This window comes from Panthera uncia, assembly GCF_023721935.1.
Source record: "Panthera uncia isolate 11264 chromosome C1 unlocalized genomic scaffold, Puncia_PCG_1.0 HiC_scaffold_4, whole genome shotgun sequence".
Lineage (NCBI taxonomy): Eukaryota > Metazoa > Chordata > Mammalia > Carnivora > Felidae > Panthera > Panthera uncia.
The window spans coordinates 598,089-615,812 of NW_026057585.1; the positions used below are offsets into that span (position 1 = coordinate 598,089).

A 17,724-nucleotide genomic window follows, 5' to 3' on the forward strand; every position below is an offset into this window, starting at 1 on the left:
AGCATGTGATTCCCAGGTGTCTAATTCTGCTCCTGCCCAGTGTGCTGTGGGTAGTCAGTGATGACTGAGCAGTAGTAATCCAGGCTAACCACTTGAGGCTATGGCACATTCTATCAGCATGTAATTGTGCTTCTCAGCTTGCTTGATGCAGAATTACTGACTTCAACCAGCTAGTAAAGTCCAGAGAAGTCATATCTGGTTCAGATTTTCCATCCTGAAATTATGATGCCTATAGTTATCCGAACACTTCTATCTGAAAAAATATACCCCTGTGTGTTTAACTCTTGCTAAAAAGAAAATGCTGCATAATATCCTTCAGCAAACCTTACTTATGGACAATGAGTATGTGGAAACAGGGAACAGGAGAAGCAGCTCATAAAAACCCTTTTGCTAGCTTTAGTTGTGTCAAGACATACAGGAAGACAGACCTTATTTTTACAAGAACTAAGTTTGCGGTTTCTTGATATATAGAGATAGATAGATAGATAGATAGATAGATATGCAAAGGGGTATCCATAGCTCCTTGTATCCAGAGGAAGGAAATCAGAAAAAAATGTCCACATGACAAATGAACCAAGTACAACCAAACCGCAGACCCGAGATGTCTCTCTGATTTATTGCAGGAACCAGGGGAGCCTCCCAACCCAACTATTGGTCTGACAGTTTCAATTGACAGCAGTTGCCCTCTCCCCACCCAGCCAAGAGGATGACTCATCCCCCGTTCCCTGGGCCAAGTGTTTGACAAAATACTCTACATCGCCATGGGAACAGCCCAGTATCTGCTTTCACGTGGGTGTGGTTAGACTAAGTACCGCTGCCCTCCCCCTCTTTTTTGTACCTCTTTGACCAGTTATAAATTTGAAACATTAATCACAGGAAAAGGCCATTTGACACATGCCAGAAGAGAGCTGTCACACAGCAGTGCAAGAAGCAAAGAGGAAAAGAGAGATCCAAAATGACACAATTAACTTTTTAACTGCCACTCTTCATCATATGTCTCTGATGTCACTTTAGTTACACACAATACTGAACTACCTGTGGATCATGATGGTAGGTACTGAGGTCTGACAATGAGGTACTCTTAATGCTCACACATCACTTATTATTATTCCTATTTTACAGATGAAGTAAAGAAGACTGCACAACTGGTAAGTAGCAGAGCCAGGATTCACTCAGGCAATCTGACTCCAGGGACCCACACTCGACTGCTGTATCTGATTGCATCAGGTTAAAGACAGAAAGATCCTCCTACATTGTTTGCATGGGGGTTTTGTTTGTTTTTGCCAACTGAAGTTAGACCATATCAAGGCTTTAAAAACTAAAACAGGAGGGATTTCTAATTTGACAGCTAACTGCTAAGTAAGCAAAAAACTGACGAAGTGCCATAGGAGAGACCCAGCTACTAGGATAGAGATGCCCCACTCACAGATTCATGGAGAAAGTTCCGTGTTTGGTGCCAATCAGCCCCAATTCCTCCTTACAGCTGACTGCTTTACTCTCCTTCACAGCCACACATTCTGCCCACTTAGGTCAGGAGACTCACAGATCCTACCCCCCCGCCCCCAACAAGGGGCCGGTGGGGGTAGGGAGGGTTCTGCCAGGGATGGGTCAACACAAGTGTACCACCATTGCTAGAAACACAATTCACAGACCCTATCCCCCTGACAGAGGGCCATCAGGGACACCCAGGACAGCCTCATGCCCTGAAGAAGTGTCCCCATTTTCCAGAACACCCTCTCAGTTGTCTGAACTCAAAGAGGGCTATCAGCTCTGGGTCCAGAGCCATTATTTGAGAGGAAGATGAAAATGGAGGCAATGACTACAGTCATTTAATGCAAAGCTGAGAGTGGAGGTTTGGATGCACATAAATTCAAAAGCAAACTGAGAATTACAAGTAACCACTTTTTTGGGCACTGGAGTTAAGTATCATGCTGGCTAGCAGTTTTCTTAGGTCTAATTCAGGTCATTAAAGGTAATATGAAATTCCTCTGGGCTTATAGCATTATGCTGTCGTGATACTGTAGGGCCAAGGCAGGCCGCCCCAAAATGAGCCACTTTGGCACAAAGGTTATTTGGAGTTAAAAAGCAATCAAAACCCAGCAGGCTCAGGAAAAGCTCTTCACCTCCCCCCAACTGTCTGAAAAGAATTTGGACGGAGGACCTGCTCCAGGAAGAGAGCTGTCACCATAGATAACTACACCGTACCACGAACTAGGTACAGGGAGGAACCTGGCAAGGCCTGTCTGATCCAAGTCTTCTGTGTCCCATTGTTTCTGATTGGCCCAGCAAACATCTACTCTTTTCTTCCTTTTTTTTTTTTTTTAATGTTTATTTATTTTTGAGAGAGAGAGAGAGAGAGAGACAGAGGGCAAGCAGGGGAGGGACAGACAGAGAGGGAGACACAGAATCCGAAGCAAGCTCCAGGCTCTGAACTGTCAGTAAAGAGCCCGACACGGGGCTCGAACTCACAAACCGTGAGATCATGACCTGAGCCGAAGTCAGATGCTCAACCAACTGAGCCACCCAGGCGCCCCAATGTTTACTCTTTTTTACCTTCCTGGGAATTGCATTCCTTCCCTTTGAAGTTCAAGACCCTACCTCCAGCTCCTTAACTCTGGACAATATATGTATCTCCTTTTGCCTGTTTTTAGAATTTCCATGTCTGTGTGGATTTCCTATACCTACAAGATTAAATTTGATTTTTTTTTTCTGTTAATCTGTATCATGTCAATTTGATTCTTAGTCCATCGAGAAGGACCTAGAAGGGGACAGGAATTTCTTGCTCCCAACACTACAAAAATTTCGTGCCACAATAAGCCAGTGTTGCAAGTATGGCCAACGTGTTAGGCCTGCCTCGGAGAGGTCAGCAAAATGTGATTGTCAGAAACCCATCTCATCCTCAGAGGAGTGTGGAGCATGCAGGAAGCCTCCCTGGGACTATCCCTCACCTCTGTGGTTGACTAGCTGTGGAACTGGGCAAGTTACTTTCCTTCTCTGTCCCTCAGTAGGCCCACTCATAAAAAGGGGACAGTAATAGCTCCTACCTCTTAGGGTTGTTACGAAGATCAAAGAAACTAATTCATGCCAAATGCCTGTAACAGTTCCTGGGACATCCTACCACATATTTCAGCCTTGGCCATTCCTGTGGTGCCTGGCTGGCTCAGTCATAAGAGCGGCAGTTCTTGATCTCGGGGTAGTGAGTTCAAGCCCCACACTGGTGTAGCAATTATGTAAATACATAAACTTAAAAAAAAATCTGTCATTCAGTTGAGCTCACTGTATTTCCACATGAGCTCAGCCTGCCTGCTGAAATATGGTATGCAGGGAAGTCAATTTGCTTGCTAATTGGGAGGCTACTATGTAAAAAAGCCTTATTTACCTAACTGAAGAGTTTCGAGTAACTTATCCAAGGTCAAAGATCAAGTACATGGCGGGGAATTGTTCTGGGGCAGCCAGGCACTCCAGCTGAGGGGTGGGACTCCACTGACCCTTCAGACCTAATACACTAGGATCCTACCGAGTCCACGTCTCAGACTATGGGTTCTAACACATACAATTCAGAGTGGTCACACTGTATGTTGACCGTTTAGTGAAGGACAGCAGTGATAGAATTTTGCCAATAAATATCTAAAAGGAGCAATGTCTGGGGCACCTGGATGGCTCAGTCGGTTGATCGTCCAGCTTCAGCTCAGGTCATGGTCTCATGGTTCATGAGTTTGAGACCCGCGTCGGGCTCTCATTTGCAGAGTCTGCTTTGGATCCTCGGTCTCCCTCTCTCTGTGTCCCTCCCTCACTCTCTCTCTCTCTCAAAAATAAGATATAAACATACATACATACATACATACATATATACATACATGGAGCGATTTCAAAGCTACTGTGAAGCAATTTCATGCCATGGATTCAAATGATTGCAAATTTTGCAAAATTTGGCAAAAAGAATGTTATGAGTGGATGCCAAACATAAGGGAAGAGTGAGGGAAAGGTAAAGCACAGAGGACTACTGGATTTTTGTTTATCTGTGATAGTAGTGAGAACTACAGACTGTAAAAGAGGTGAAAAAATCTGTATGGACTTTTACCAAAGCCAGTTTTAATTTTTTAAAAAGTGCTTACAACAGTGCATAGTTACCAGGCAACTGTAACCAAGTTACAACATCAGTGGTGAAAATATGACACACACACATACTCATGATCTTTCCAACAAAGGGCCCCTGACTCATGTTCACCAGTCCTCAATATCATTGCTCACAGATCTGCAGCAGCCATGATATCATCATTTCTTCCAGTGAGCCAGAGGGAAAGAAGCAGTGTGTGTGTATGTGTGCGTGTGTGCATGTGTGTGTGTGTGTGTGTGTGTGTGTGTGTGTGCGCGCGCGCGCGCGCATGAGAGAGAGAGACAGACAGAGAGACAGAGAGAGAGAAATGGGGTGGGGCAGGGCAGCAAGAAAGAGAGTCAAATGATCTTCATCACTTTCCCCAGCAGCAGGCTTAGTTTAGGACACTGATAAATTTTAGGAGAATCATGATGTACTTTGAGGGAACTGATTGAAGACTACCTTCAACCATAAGGCAGTGTGGGTGCAGTGTTTACTCACACTGACTCTGGCACCAGACTGCCTAAGTTTGAATTCCAATTTCTTTACTTCCTTGCTATGTTTTCATGGATGAGTTGTCTAACCTTGATAAGTTTCAATTCCTCCATCTGTAAATGGGGGATAATAATAGACCCTACACTGTAAAGTTGTTGTAAGGATTAAATCAGTTAAAACAGATTGAATGTTTAGAACAGGGGGGTGGCACATAATTAGTACTCAACAAATGTCAACTTTATTATCTCTCCCAATGAAAATCAGAGGTAACTCAAAAATGCTAACCCTTTTGACCAGTGATTCTCAACAAGGATGAGTCACCTCTAAAAAGTGGGGGAATTTACAAGTGTGTTTTGGTTGTCACAAGAATTGGCAGGCACAGGGAGCACTCCATGGGTGGGGTCAGGGTTAAGGTTAGATGTTCTACAACCCATAGGTCAGTGCAACGGTGAGCTGCCTCAGGTCCTACACAACATTATGTATCCTCCCAGCCTTCATGTAGGTCAAAATTTTGTCTATGACTATCTGAACCTAGAGCCCAATTCCATTTTATGTCTAAATGCAAAGCAGTTTTCCCACACCTTGAACATTACTGAATTTTACAGGAATGCAACTGGCATGTAAATCAAGTAAACTTCAGTTGTTTAGAACCTTTCCAAGAATTGTTCACATTTTGTAAAATGAGGTTAACTAACAACAAATTTGAGTCACCAACATAACATACCTGTATCAGCCAGTAACTGTACTATTGCCATCGCGGTGATTTCTACGTGTACTTGCAAGATTCTTATTCCATCATATGTCTTCCAAGGTAGCTATGCCTGAGCAATCAGATGCTGGAATCGGTATATTTTATTATAAATTACTACCCTGTCATTTCCCCTTTATACGACTGTTTGGGTATTAGATTGGTTTTTTAAATTATATAACTAGACCATAATCAAGGGTCAGGAGACCCCTCACTCCACAAAAGACTTGCTGTACGATGTTATAAGAATCAGTAATCTTTCTGGGCCTCCAGTGTCCTCATTCAGATAACAAATATTTACGGAACACCTGCTACTAACCAGAGTGTGGGCTGAGCTTTATCAGGTCAATGGAACATTGTCCTTGGTCTCAAGGAGATTCTCGGTCACTCTGAAAGAGAAGAGAGGTGACTAGATGCTGAGGTCTCATTCAGCTTTAACAGTCTACGAATCTATGAATCTAAATAGAATTTAATGTTTACTACCTTTTAGGTACATGAGTGAGGTTCCCTGAGCTCACAAATTTTGTTATATCGCAGGAAACAGTTATTTGAAAAGTTTCTCCAAAACAGTAAATCACAATCTTTATTTATCTCAGTTCAAAGCATGTCTGTGAAACTTTCCTTTTTTCCCCCCAAACTAAGGTACAAGTATTGTTATCACTTTCAATTCCATTTAATTTTAATTCAGTGTCCCCTCCCTCTAAAAAGTCAGTGAGCACCTACTGGCCCTCTCTTCTCTCAGCAGTAATTATTTATTTTATCATACTGATGCTGCTGTTATCTTTACATGTACAGAGGCAATTTTAAATGAGTATATTTTAAGGCAAATTTAAGGTTTTTAAAAATAAGAGAGGGGCGCCTGGGTGGCGCAGTCGGTTAAGCGGCCGACTTCAGCTCAGGTCACGATCTCGCGGTCCGTGAGTTTGAGCCCCGCGTCAGGCTCTGGGCTGATGGCTCAGAGCCTGGAGCCTGCTTCCGATTCTGTGTCTCCCTCTCTCTCTGCCCCTCCCCCGTTCATGCTCTGTCTCTCTCTGTCTCAAAAATAAATAAAACGTTAAAAAAAAATTAAAAAAAAATAAGAGAAATAATCTTAAGGGAGGGATAGAAGCATAGGGAAGAGAGTCACAAAGAATACGGAACTTAGGTAAGAAGCACAATGTAATTATGGTGGACAGGATCAGGAAGAAAGTTAAAAGACAACACAAAAACAAAACAATTTTTAAAGAAAAGGAAGAGCAACGTGGTAGGAAAACAGCAGGGAGGAGAGCGAGACACATCCTCTTTGTTTTATTCTTGCCCCCAACAGCTGATACAGTGCCCCTTGGCTTCTCTCTGAACTGTGCCAAAGGCAAAGGAGCACCAGGGTCAATGGGCCTCTGATGCCCCCTGCAGGTCCTCAAAGCAACTTGCTTTCCCTTTTTTAAAATAGGACTGATGGCCCGTTATTTAACCTGTATAGAGAAACCTAGGTCCGACAAGGAGACAGAGCAAAGCCAAGTTTCCACAGTGTATATTTCTGCGATGACATCAAGATTATGCTGTGGCATTCCTCGTATTAATGAAATGAGAGATTTCACCTGGATTTATCCAAGACCTGTAGTGTAGTTAGTTGTGATTTAGTTAAAATGCATGAAATTTGTCAGAAAGACTGGGTTTGAATTCCTGCTCTATAACTTATTAATTTTGTAATCCTGGGAAAGCTAATTGATCTCTTAGAGCTGCCTCCTCACCTTTAGAATGGACATATCAAGGCAGACCTCATAGGGTTGCTGTGAAGAATTAAATGTGGCATTATGGGTATAAAGTGCCTCATTCAGTGTCTAGTACCTGGTAGCTCTCATCACCTCATTCCAAAGAGAAAAAATACATTAAGAGCTCTAGATCTCTGGTGATACCAGAAGTCAAGGAAACGTAAATAACTGTCATGTTCTTTATATTCTCTCTCTCTCTCCCTTTCTCCCCTATTCCTCCACGCTGAAGCTCGTTGCAGCTCCTGTGGTTTCTGATCCGGAGTGAGAAATCCCACAGGCAGAGCCCATGTTTCCTGAGCTGCCGCTCCCCTGTGAGGACTATCCTCACTGTAACTCGAACCTCATTTCCCAGGAGGATCCTTAGAACTCCCAGTACTTCATTCTCGTAGCCCTAGAAACTTGGAGGAGCGTGCACCTACAGACTTGTCCCACAACAGATGTTTGTGCCTAGAAACCTGCTGTCTCCGACCTTAATCCCACTCAGGGGAGGACACAGACACTGTTCATTAGCTGACGCTCTTACCGTGTCTGCTGTACAGTACTACTTGACAGAGCACCAAACAGCAACAATCCAAAAGCCATCCGCTCTTCTATGCCGTACGATTTGATGGCGACAAATTTTGCAGGCCAGGTTTCCAGATCTAGGACGGGTATTCCTAGCGGTCAATTTTGAGCTAGTCTGCATCACTAAACATACTTCATTGCCCTCCAGGCACATTTAGTCCTGCTATGGATGTAAGAACCGGAGAAAGAGGAAGGGAGTATCTTATCCTTCTTTTCACAGAAGAAGAAACAGTCCCAAGATCTCATTTTATAGATCTGTTGCCTCTTCTGTACCCAATTCGGAAACCAAAAAGGTTTAACAATTTATCACTGTGTAAGGCTCAGCAGACTAAGTTTTAAAGTTTTGCTAAGCCCTTAATAAGACAGTAGTCATCAGTTAAAGGGACAAACTATTAGGTACTGAGACAGACAATACTGATCAGCTAATTGAGGAAAATTAGTCACAAGTATATAGGGAAATAAAGATGTATAAAATCTTCCTAATGACTCAAAAGATGTTTATAAATAACCAAAAATTTTACCTACTGACCACAAATTGAGAAGATTTAGGATAAAAGTCAATGGAAGGTACAGATAATTGTCTAAAAACACTTGTAGGCAGAACAGAAGGTCCCCCAAAATGTCCACATTGTAGTCTCCAGAATCTATGAATGCTACCTCATGGGGCAAAAGGGATTTTGCCAGATGTGATTAAATTAAGGAACTTTAAATGAGATTATCCTCAATTGTCTGTGTCGGCCCAACGTACTCACAAGGGTCCTTAAATGTGAAGAGGGAGGCGGAAGAATCCAAGGTGGTATCAGGGCGGAAGCAGAGGCTGGAGTGATACCGTTGCAGGCTGGGGCCTAGAACCAAGAACTGAGGGTGCCCTCTAGAGGCTGGAAAAAGCAAGGAAACCGACTCTGTCCTAAATCCTCCAACCCTGCTGACACCTCAGATTTTAGCCCCATGAGATCCATTTTGAGCTTCTGACCTCCAGAACTATGTTTGCACTATTTTAAGCCACTAAGTTTGTGGTGATTTGTCAGAAGCAATAGGAAACTAATACATGTTATTTTGGCTATTTCAGGTTAATGTGCAGTTTTGGTGAGAACATACTCAACAAAATTGTCAACAAATTCTATGATGTTCCTTTTGTGTGTACTCAATGTATCATAAGGTATTTTCAGAAGACATGAAAGGAAAAAAAAATTAATACATAAATGGAAGGCAGAGTTACTACAGCCTAATTGGACGTATTAAAACCACAAACTTTATGGAACGTATACCTGCAAACAGTTCCACACAAAGGCACAAAAAGGGGTAATAAACTACAGAAATCTGGTGTTTATTCTTAATGCATTCTTCACAAGCTGGCAAGATGTCAGTGGACTATTAACTATGCTTAAAGCCCACCTCTCCTCATCCAGAACAGTAGCCTAAAAACTGAGATTTTTAATTTCTCAAATGAAAGAAAGTGGCATACATTTGACAATGTCTAAGAAGCAAACAGAGCCACAATGTTGGTGTTACTTCTCAGTATCTATCAAAAATTTTTTTAACGTTTATTTACTTTTGAGGGACTGAGAGAGACAGAGCACCAGCAGGGGAGGGGCAGAGACAGAGAAGGAGACACAGAATCTGAAGCAGGCTCCGGGCTCTGAGCTGTCAGCACAGAGCCCGATGCAGGGCTTGAACCCACAAGCTGTGAGATCATGACCTGAGCCGAGGTCAGACGCTTAACCAACTGAGCCACCCAGGCGCCCCTCTATCAAAATTTTTTTGGAGGATTATCTGAAGTATATGTAAGTTGCAGTACATTTTTCTCTGAAATAGGCCAGACTGTCAGAAAGCTATATACCTGTATTTTATTTTTTTGCCTCCCCTACTGGGTCTCTCTGTTACCCTTGAATTTCTTTCCTTGGACTAGGGTACCATCAGCTTATGTTGAGGGACATTACATGGTAGAGCCCTGTGAGGCTTTTTCCTATCCATACAGTCAGGATGTCATCGAGAGTGTTATTCACTGCATTATATAGAATTCCCTCTGAGAACCCCTGTATACATCCATGCCTTAACATCTCAGTACCAGAAACAGGTGAACTGTTTCTAAGCAGAAAGTGGTTCTTTTGAACTTTTACAGAAATATAATATATATGACATTATACATTTGTCAAAAACCATGGAACTATACAACACAAAGAGCAAGCTCTAATGTAAATTATGGACTTTAGGTATGGCATTACTACTGGTTCATCAACTGTAACGAAGGCAAGGTATTAATAATAAGGGAAACTGTTTGGGGGAGAAGGGGTACATGGAACTCTCTGTACTTCCTGTTTAACTTTTCTGTGAACCTAAAATGCTCTAAAATGGAAAGTCTATCTAAAATATCTATACAGCAAAGGGCATGTATCTGCAGCATAGAGGATTCTGGAAGGATGGGGGCAGGGGTGACAGCAGCTATTTTTCAATCTCTGAATCTCACCTAAAACCAGACAAGCGAGTAGATAGCAAAACCAACACCTTATGGACATTCACAGTGTTGGGAGCAAGAATTTCCTGTCCCCTTCAAGGTCCTTCTGGCTGGACTAAGAATCAAATTGACATGAGACAGATTAACAGGAAAAATTCAAATTTAATTTTGTAGGCACAGGGAATCCCCAAAACGGTCAGGCAACATGAGGTGTATATGTGGTCCTGAGCTAAGGGGCAAGAGGTAGGGTCTAGAACTTCAAAGGGAAGGAATGCAATTCCCAGGAAGATACAAAAGAGTAAATGTTTGCCAGGCCACTCAGAAACAATGGGACACAGAGGACTTGGATCAAACAGGCCTTGCCAGGTTCCTCCCTGTACCTAGTTCATGGTACCATGTAGTTATCTATGGTGACAGCTCTCTTCCTGGAGCAGGTCCTCCATCCAAATTCTTTTTAGGCAATTGTCAGAGAGGTAAAGAGCTTTTCCTGAGTCTGCTGAATTGTCTTGCTGAATTTGATTGCTTTTTAACTCAAAATAACCAGACTGCTGTGTGAGGCACAGTCCATTCTTTATCAAGGTATTAAAGAAGCTGTATGAGTTTGCCACAACTTACCTGTTCTACTGCTGATGGCTATCGAGTGGTTTCCATCTCGGTACTGTTACCAAAGAAGCCACTATGGACATTCTTTCCCTCACTTCTGTTGGGTATAAGCCTAGGAGGGGAACCGCTGGGTCACAGAGAATGCGTATGTTCAGCCTTAGTAGATCCTGCCCAACAGTTTGCCAAAGTGATTTTTATCAATTTATACTCTTACTAGTGGAGAATGAGAATTCCAGTTGCTCCTCCAAAACTTGGTACAAATACAAAACTTGGTATTGTCAGGGTTTTTTTAGTAGCCATTCTGATAGGCATATATTGGTTAATCTGCATTTCCCTAGTGATGAATAAAGCTGGTACCCTTTCATTTGCTTATTGACCATTTGGATATCTTCTCTTCTGATGTGCTTGATCCAGGCATGTGGGGGAGGGGGTGTGGGTGTGTTGTTAGACCTTTTCTTATTACATAAAGGTGTTCTTCGTATACACAAAGCCCTCTGTCAGATGCATTTTGCAAGTATCTTCTTCTCTGAGGCCTGTCTTTTTACTCTTATTGGTTATCTTTGGATTAATAAAAGTTCTTAACTATAATGAAGTTCAACTTATCAATATATTTCATTTATGGTTAGAGATTTTTGTATCTTAAGAAATATTATTTCTCCTCTAAGGTCATCTTTATGACCTCTACTTCCACGTACTCTTTTAGAAGTTTTATTGTTCTACCTTTCCTGTGTACGCCTATAATCCATATGGAACTGATTTTTGTGCATGGTATGAAAGAGGGTCAAGGCTCATTTTTTCCCATCAGCTACCCAATGGATCCAGCACCATTTGTTAAAAAGAACGTATCTAACTTGCTCTACTGCAATGACACCTTGGTTGTAAAGCAGGCGTCCATATATATGGAGTCTGTGTCTGCATGCTCTTTCCTATTCTGTGGGAAATAGGTTTAAGAATCCTGTAGGCTTGCTCCAATGGGTTAACAAGGCTTTGGGCGGAAAGCCGCCACAGGGTGAAAGCGCCCAAGGCCAGTCATTAAATAAGACAAAGCATAGAACCCCCCAACAGTTAGAGGCCATTAAGAGCCAAAACACCCAACGTTAGCTAATGAAAAGGTGCCTTGTTAGCCTTAAGGCAGCATGCTCCAGCAATCTGACACTTTGGAGATAACAGCTACTTGACTGTATCCCCCACAGAGAAACACTGTCCATCTGGCATCTGGCACCAATATATCATTGTGCTTTAATCTCAACTTCTACTGCCACTCGCCCCCCAAACCCTTTGCTTCTTACATACACAAATTAACGGTCACTACCTTATTGGTTTCTTCTGCACGTTCATCACATGTGTAAAACCTTGAGAGCTCAATAAGTACAGAGACAAAACCCTTGTTTGGGTCTCTTGTCTCCTCCTGGACACTAGCCTCTCTCATATTCAATTCTGCATCCACTCTCTTGCTGGACAAGAGGGAGCTCCAGACTCAAAGTCTGTGACACTATTCTATGGATCTGTTTGTCTATCTCAAACCTAATACATCCAAAACTGAATTCCTGATCTTTCCCCCTTAAAACCTGCTCTAAGTCTTACTGTCTGCCTCGTCTCAGTTGCTGGCGGTTCCATACTTCCAGTTGCCCAGGCCCAAACCCTTGGTATCATCCTGATGCAATTCATCAGTGAATCTTGTTACCTTTACCGTCAAACTATATCTAGAGTCACTACCTCCATCACTCCCACCCTGGTCCAAGAGACCATCCTCTCTCATCTGGATGACCACATTAACTTTCTAACTGGTCTCCTTGACTGGTAGTAACTGGTTGGATGTGAGGCATGGGAAAGAAGGAGGAATCAGGATGCCATCTAGATCTTTTGCCATGAACGTTGGAAATTGCTTTTCAAAATGGGCTAGGGAAGAAACTGGTTTGGGAGCAGAGGGAAGAAAGTCCCCTGCTTCTGTTGACTATCTACCTAGTGGCCAGGGAAATACTTAAATTAGCTCACACGAGTTACATCATGCCCCTGCTACACAGAAAAGACTCCAGTGATGGTAGGAATAAGAGTCAGAGTCTTTACAATCTCTCATAGCTTAGAGCTCTCATAGAGCTTAGATCTACAAAGCTCTATGTAATTTGGCTTTCATTAATTAGCTCTTTCCTTTTTTTTTTTTTTTTTTTTTTTTTAATGTTTATGAGAGAGAAAGAAACAGAGAGAGAGAGTGTGTGCAGGGGAGGTGCAGAGACAGAGGGAGACACAGAATCCAAAGCAGGCTGCAGGCTCTGAGCTGTCAACACAGAGCCTTCCTTGGGGCTCAATCTCATGGACCACGAGCTCTTGACTTGAGTGAAGTCAGATGCTTAACTGAACCACCCAAGGCACCCCTAATAGCTCTCTCTATATTATTCTATCCTTTATTCACTGTGATATGGCCATAGTGGCCTCTTTGCTATTCCTTTAAAAACCAGGCAAATTCCCACCTCAGGGCCTTTGCACTTGTCATTTTCTCCAAAACCTCATTTTCACCAAGCCTTTGCTCAAGTATCATGTTTTCAGGGAGTCCTTTCCCTGATTACTCCCTTTCTAGTACTCCCTATCTGCTTTTCCTTTTTTTTCGCCTTAGTTCTGATCACCTTGTAACTCTAAAGTCAACAAAAGCAATGTTGAGAAAGACCAATGTTAAAGAAACACTCTTTAATGAAAACCATACACTACAGACTTCTGAGGAATGCATCAGAACATTCATAAAGGACTTCAAAAACTTTTTTTTGTATATTTTGTTTACTGCTATTTCTCCAGCACTTAGAAGAGAACTTAATATATATAGATGTTTAATAAACATTTTATAGTTTAAGCTAATGAAATAACTCAAGGCAGAGCCCTAGATATCTTCAGGACTGGAGAGCCTACCTTGTGATTGGAGGGCTAGAACTTTCTGTTGCACCCCGTGAGCTCTGGAGAAGGGAAAGGGGCTGGAGACCGCTCAAACACCAGTGGCCAGTGATTTAATCAATTGTGCCTACATAATGAAATCTCAATTTTAAAAACTCAGACAGGGTCTAGGAGAGATTCCAGGTTGGTGAACCTGATGTGCTGGGCAGGTAGCACACTCAGAAAGCCTGATGTGCTGGATGGGTAGCACACTCAGAGAGGCAGGGAAGCTCTGAACCACCCCCTCCACCCACCCCCTGCCTTTATAATAAAATTGCCATGGTAACTATGGGCTGAGTTCTGCAAGTTGTTGAACTGGGTGGGGAGAGGGGTACAAGAACCTCAGGATTTATAGTCAGCTGGCAGAAGTGAAGGTAGCCTGAGTGCCCGGATCTGCAGGTGGTATCTGAAGTGGGGGCAGCCGTGTGGGATGGAGCCTTCATCCACCGGGTCTGAAAAAGAACAGTCACTCAGCCAGATTTGAACCCACGCTTTTTAGCAGAATATGGTTGAAGAATAGCCAAGGTTGCCAGATTGCACTCTGTAAAAACAGAGAAAGCAGGATACATGTCCCAAGATGTAATGAGAAAGTTGATGACTCCACATAAAAGGAACTTTGCAGAGATTCAGGAGTTAAAACCTGGATGAGATAAAGTTAAGAGAACCAGAGACAAGGCACTTTAAAGAAAAGAGATCAATACTTTTAACTGCTGAGAAGACACCAAGTAGGATGAAGCCTGACAAATCCCCACTGAATCCAGCAGTGAATGACAATTCAGTATTACCTGGGGATAGAATACACAGGCTGAGAAGTGTGGGGTTTCAGAATTGTGGCTGTGGTGGAAGAGAGGAGGCAGCACTGGGAGTGAGGGCATCTGCCAGCATTATGGCATTTCATTTTGGGTGAACGAGCAGGTGGGGTGTGGGGTGTGTGCGTGCGTGCGTGTGTGTGTGTGTGTGTGTGTGTGTAGAGACAGAGAGAAAACGAGTTGGGGAGGGGCAGAGAGAAAGTGAGAGAGAAGATCCCAAGCAGACTCCGTAGAGCCTGAGGTGGGGCTGGATCTCACGACCATGAGATTGTGACCTGAGCTGAAACCAAGAGTGGACACTTAACCGACTGAGCCACCCAGGCGCCCCACAAGAGCAGGTTTAAACCAAAAGGGGCCAGATGTAGAAAGTGCCAAAGGGTAGGTGCCAGGCCCCCAGCTCAGAAGTCTGGTCACAAAGCAGGCTGACAAGTTGTTAGTTTTACTTTTATAACTTGTGTTGTTTGAATGTTCTTAGCTTGTAGAGTTGGTATTTTCTCTGCATTTAAAAAAAAAAAGAAGAAGAAAGAAAAAAATGAATCTCATTTTTGAGAACAAACAATCCTTTCTTGTGCTACAGCTGCTGCCCCCCCCCTTCTCCTCACAGGGAGGCTTCCAAGGGGCAGTCAGCCCATTCCTACAGCATCCTGTCTACTCGCTCCCACCCCTGCTACCCACCCCTGCCACCTACCCCTCCAGTCCAGCCGCTGGCCCCGCTTCACCCCAGCAGCTCTAGTAGGGGCCTCCCATGTGTTCTATGAGAATAATTCAAAAGACACTTTCAGGTCTTCTCTCAAGCTTTTTCTATTTGCCAGTTGGACATCTCCATGGGTATCCCCAACTCAACAGATATTCCTTCTTCCCTTTGTCCCCAAACACACTTCTTTTTCCCACTCTGATGAGTACCTCCTACCATACCCCACCCAAGCCAGAAACATGGCATCCTGACTTCTCCTTTTCTTCAGGCCCTGGGTCACATCCATCGCTAACCCCCCTCACTGACACCCAGCCCCCAGACAGCTCTCAAGCATATCCCTGATTCAAATGCAATTTCCACATAGCCTCCGTGGTGATCATTTTCTTTTTTAAATCTAGGCCAGATAATGTCATTCCTCTGCTAACAGGCCTCTTGTGGCTCCCCACTGCCTAGGGTAAGCACCACCACATTAGTGTGGGTGGTGATGGTTCTTTAGGATCCTGAAAGCCCCACCTGCTGCCCCACCCTCATCTCTTCCTACATCCCCTTCCTAACCGATGTCCAACCCCCACAGAAACCACTGATGGTTCCCTGGACTTGCCAAGTGATTCCATGCTGTCCTCTGGCATTGGGAACTGCTCCTGGAGACCCTGCACCTGCACCTGCCCTCTCCTGCTTCACCTACTGGGCCAACTCCCATTGGCCCCACAAGACTTACCTCAGACTTCACCTGCTCAGGGACTTAGTGACTTACACAGGGACAGTTTCATTATTAACCTATTGCAGCTTCCCTTTTCAAGACTCTTAAGGCATTTGGGCTAGTGTCTAATCCTAAATGGTTTCATACTGTAGCAAAGAAAGTATGGCCTACAGTAATCCCACAACTACGGAAGTAGATTTGTTTCTTTAGTCACATGTTGGTGCCTCAAAATCAATCCGTATTGAGTATTTATAAGTATTTATAAATGGTGCTTTTAATTAGTCATGGCATACCAAGCAATTTTAAGCTTTCTTAAAATACAATTCTGTAAAGAACACTGTTTATCCAGAGTAGTCGACCCCACTCACTACCAGAATCTTTATCTAAAAGCTTGGGTGGATCCATCAATCCAGGTGTCTTTACCATAACAAATCTTATGGGAGCCTTTAATTCTGAAATTGACAAAAGCAATGTTGAAAAAGACTGACCCAGCACTCTGTGAAAAGAACGACATGGCAGAACCTTTTTAGGAGTGCATCCTAACATCTAAGAAACCCTCTCTTTGATGATAGCACCAGGACATATAATTTTCTCTGTGTTTCATCTGTAAAATAGGGGTAATAATGGTTATCCCACACAATTATCCTAATGACTAAGTGAAGAGAGCTTTGAATCAGAGATAAAAAGTTGGAAGCATCAGCATATATATAGACAGTGTTTAAATCCATGGGAATTGATGAGATAATCTAGAGAGGTGGGTTGAGAGAGGAAGAGCCCCCAGCCTCTTTCCAAATGTTTCCTGTTTATTTGTTCATCCAACAACTATTTTCTGAGTGCCATGATCTATCAGTAACTGTGCCAGGCGCTGGAGATGCAGGGCTGAGCTTGGAGACGGAGAGAAAGCACGGCCTCCTGAGGGAGGCAGAGGGCACACGAATATCTACTTAATTACAAACTATACTAAGTGCTTGAAAGGAAAAATCAGAGCTACTGTGGGAGAACATCATGAGGACCTAATTCAGATTAAATACTGACTGTAAAGCACCTAGCGTTGCCTCTGACACACTTGGTCAAGGAAGGTGTCACTAAGTGACAATTATGCTGACACCAGAGGATTAGCTGGAGTTAGCAAGGTGAAGAGTTGGGGGTAAGAGCACTGCCAGCAGAGGAACAACATACAAGAAGGCCTGAGGCAGGAAAGAACCTAGGGTAGTCCCCGAAAGGGGACCCAATATGACCAGAGCATATGACAGTTAGAAAATGGCAATGAAAAAAAAAAAATACAATAGAAAGACAGAGTCCTGGCCACTGAGGACAGAACTCTTTCCCTTGCCACTTGGTTAAAATGACTATGAAAACCACCCAACACCTCTAGATACCACATCAACATAGTAATAACGCAACGTGAATTGCATCTGCCTGGAGTGGTCCTCTTTCTAACCACCCCTTTCTTCACCCCCCTTCCCCCCCCCCCCCCCCCATCAACGTGCACCCTTTGCCATCCAGAATCTCACTTTGGTGCACTGCCCTGGGGAAAACAATTCAAGAATGCATCCTTCCTAGGCAGGATATATTCAAAGTGCTGAAAGGGAAAAAGGTGCAGCAAAGAATACTCATCCAGCAACGCTGTCACTCAGAATAGGAGAGGTAAAGAGTTTCTCAGACAAACAAAAACTTAAGGAATTCATGACTACTAAACCAGACCCACAAGAAATATTAAGGGGATCCCTGAGTAGAAACGAAGACCATAAGTGAGAGGATGAAAAATAGGAAGCACAAAAGCAGTAAAAATAAAAAATTTGTAAAAATCAGTCAAGGGATTCACAAAATAAAAGGATGTAAATGACACCATATACCTAAGGAGTAAAGGTAAAGGAAAGGAGTAAAGAT

General features: G+C 43.2%; 1 pseudogene; it reads right to left on the minus strand.

The window, feature by feature from the left end:
• Window positions 1-13,966, minus strand: part of LOC125912076 (phospholipid hydroperoxide glutathione peroxidase-like) — a 57,684-nt pseudogene extending 43,718 nt beyond the window's left edge.
• Window positions 13,967-17,724: the final 3,758 nt, after the last annotated feature.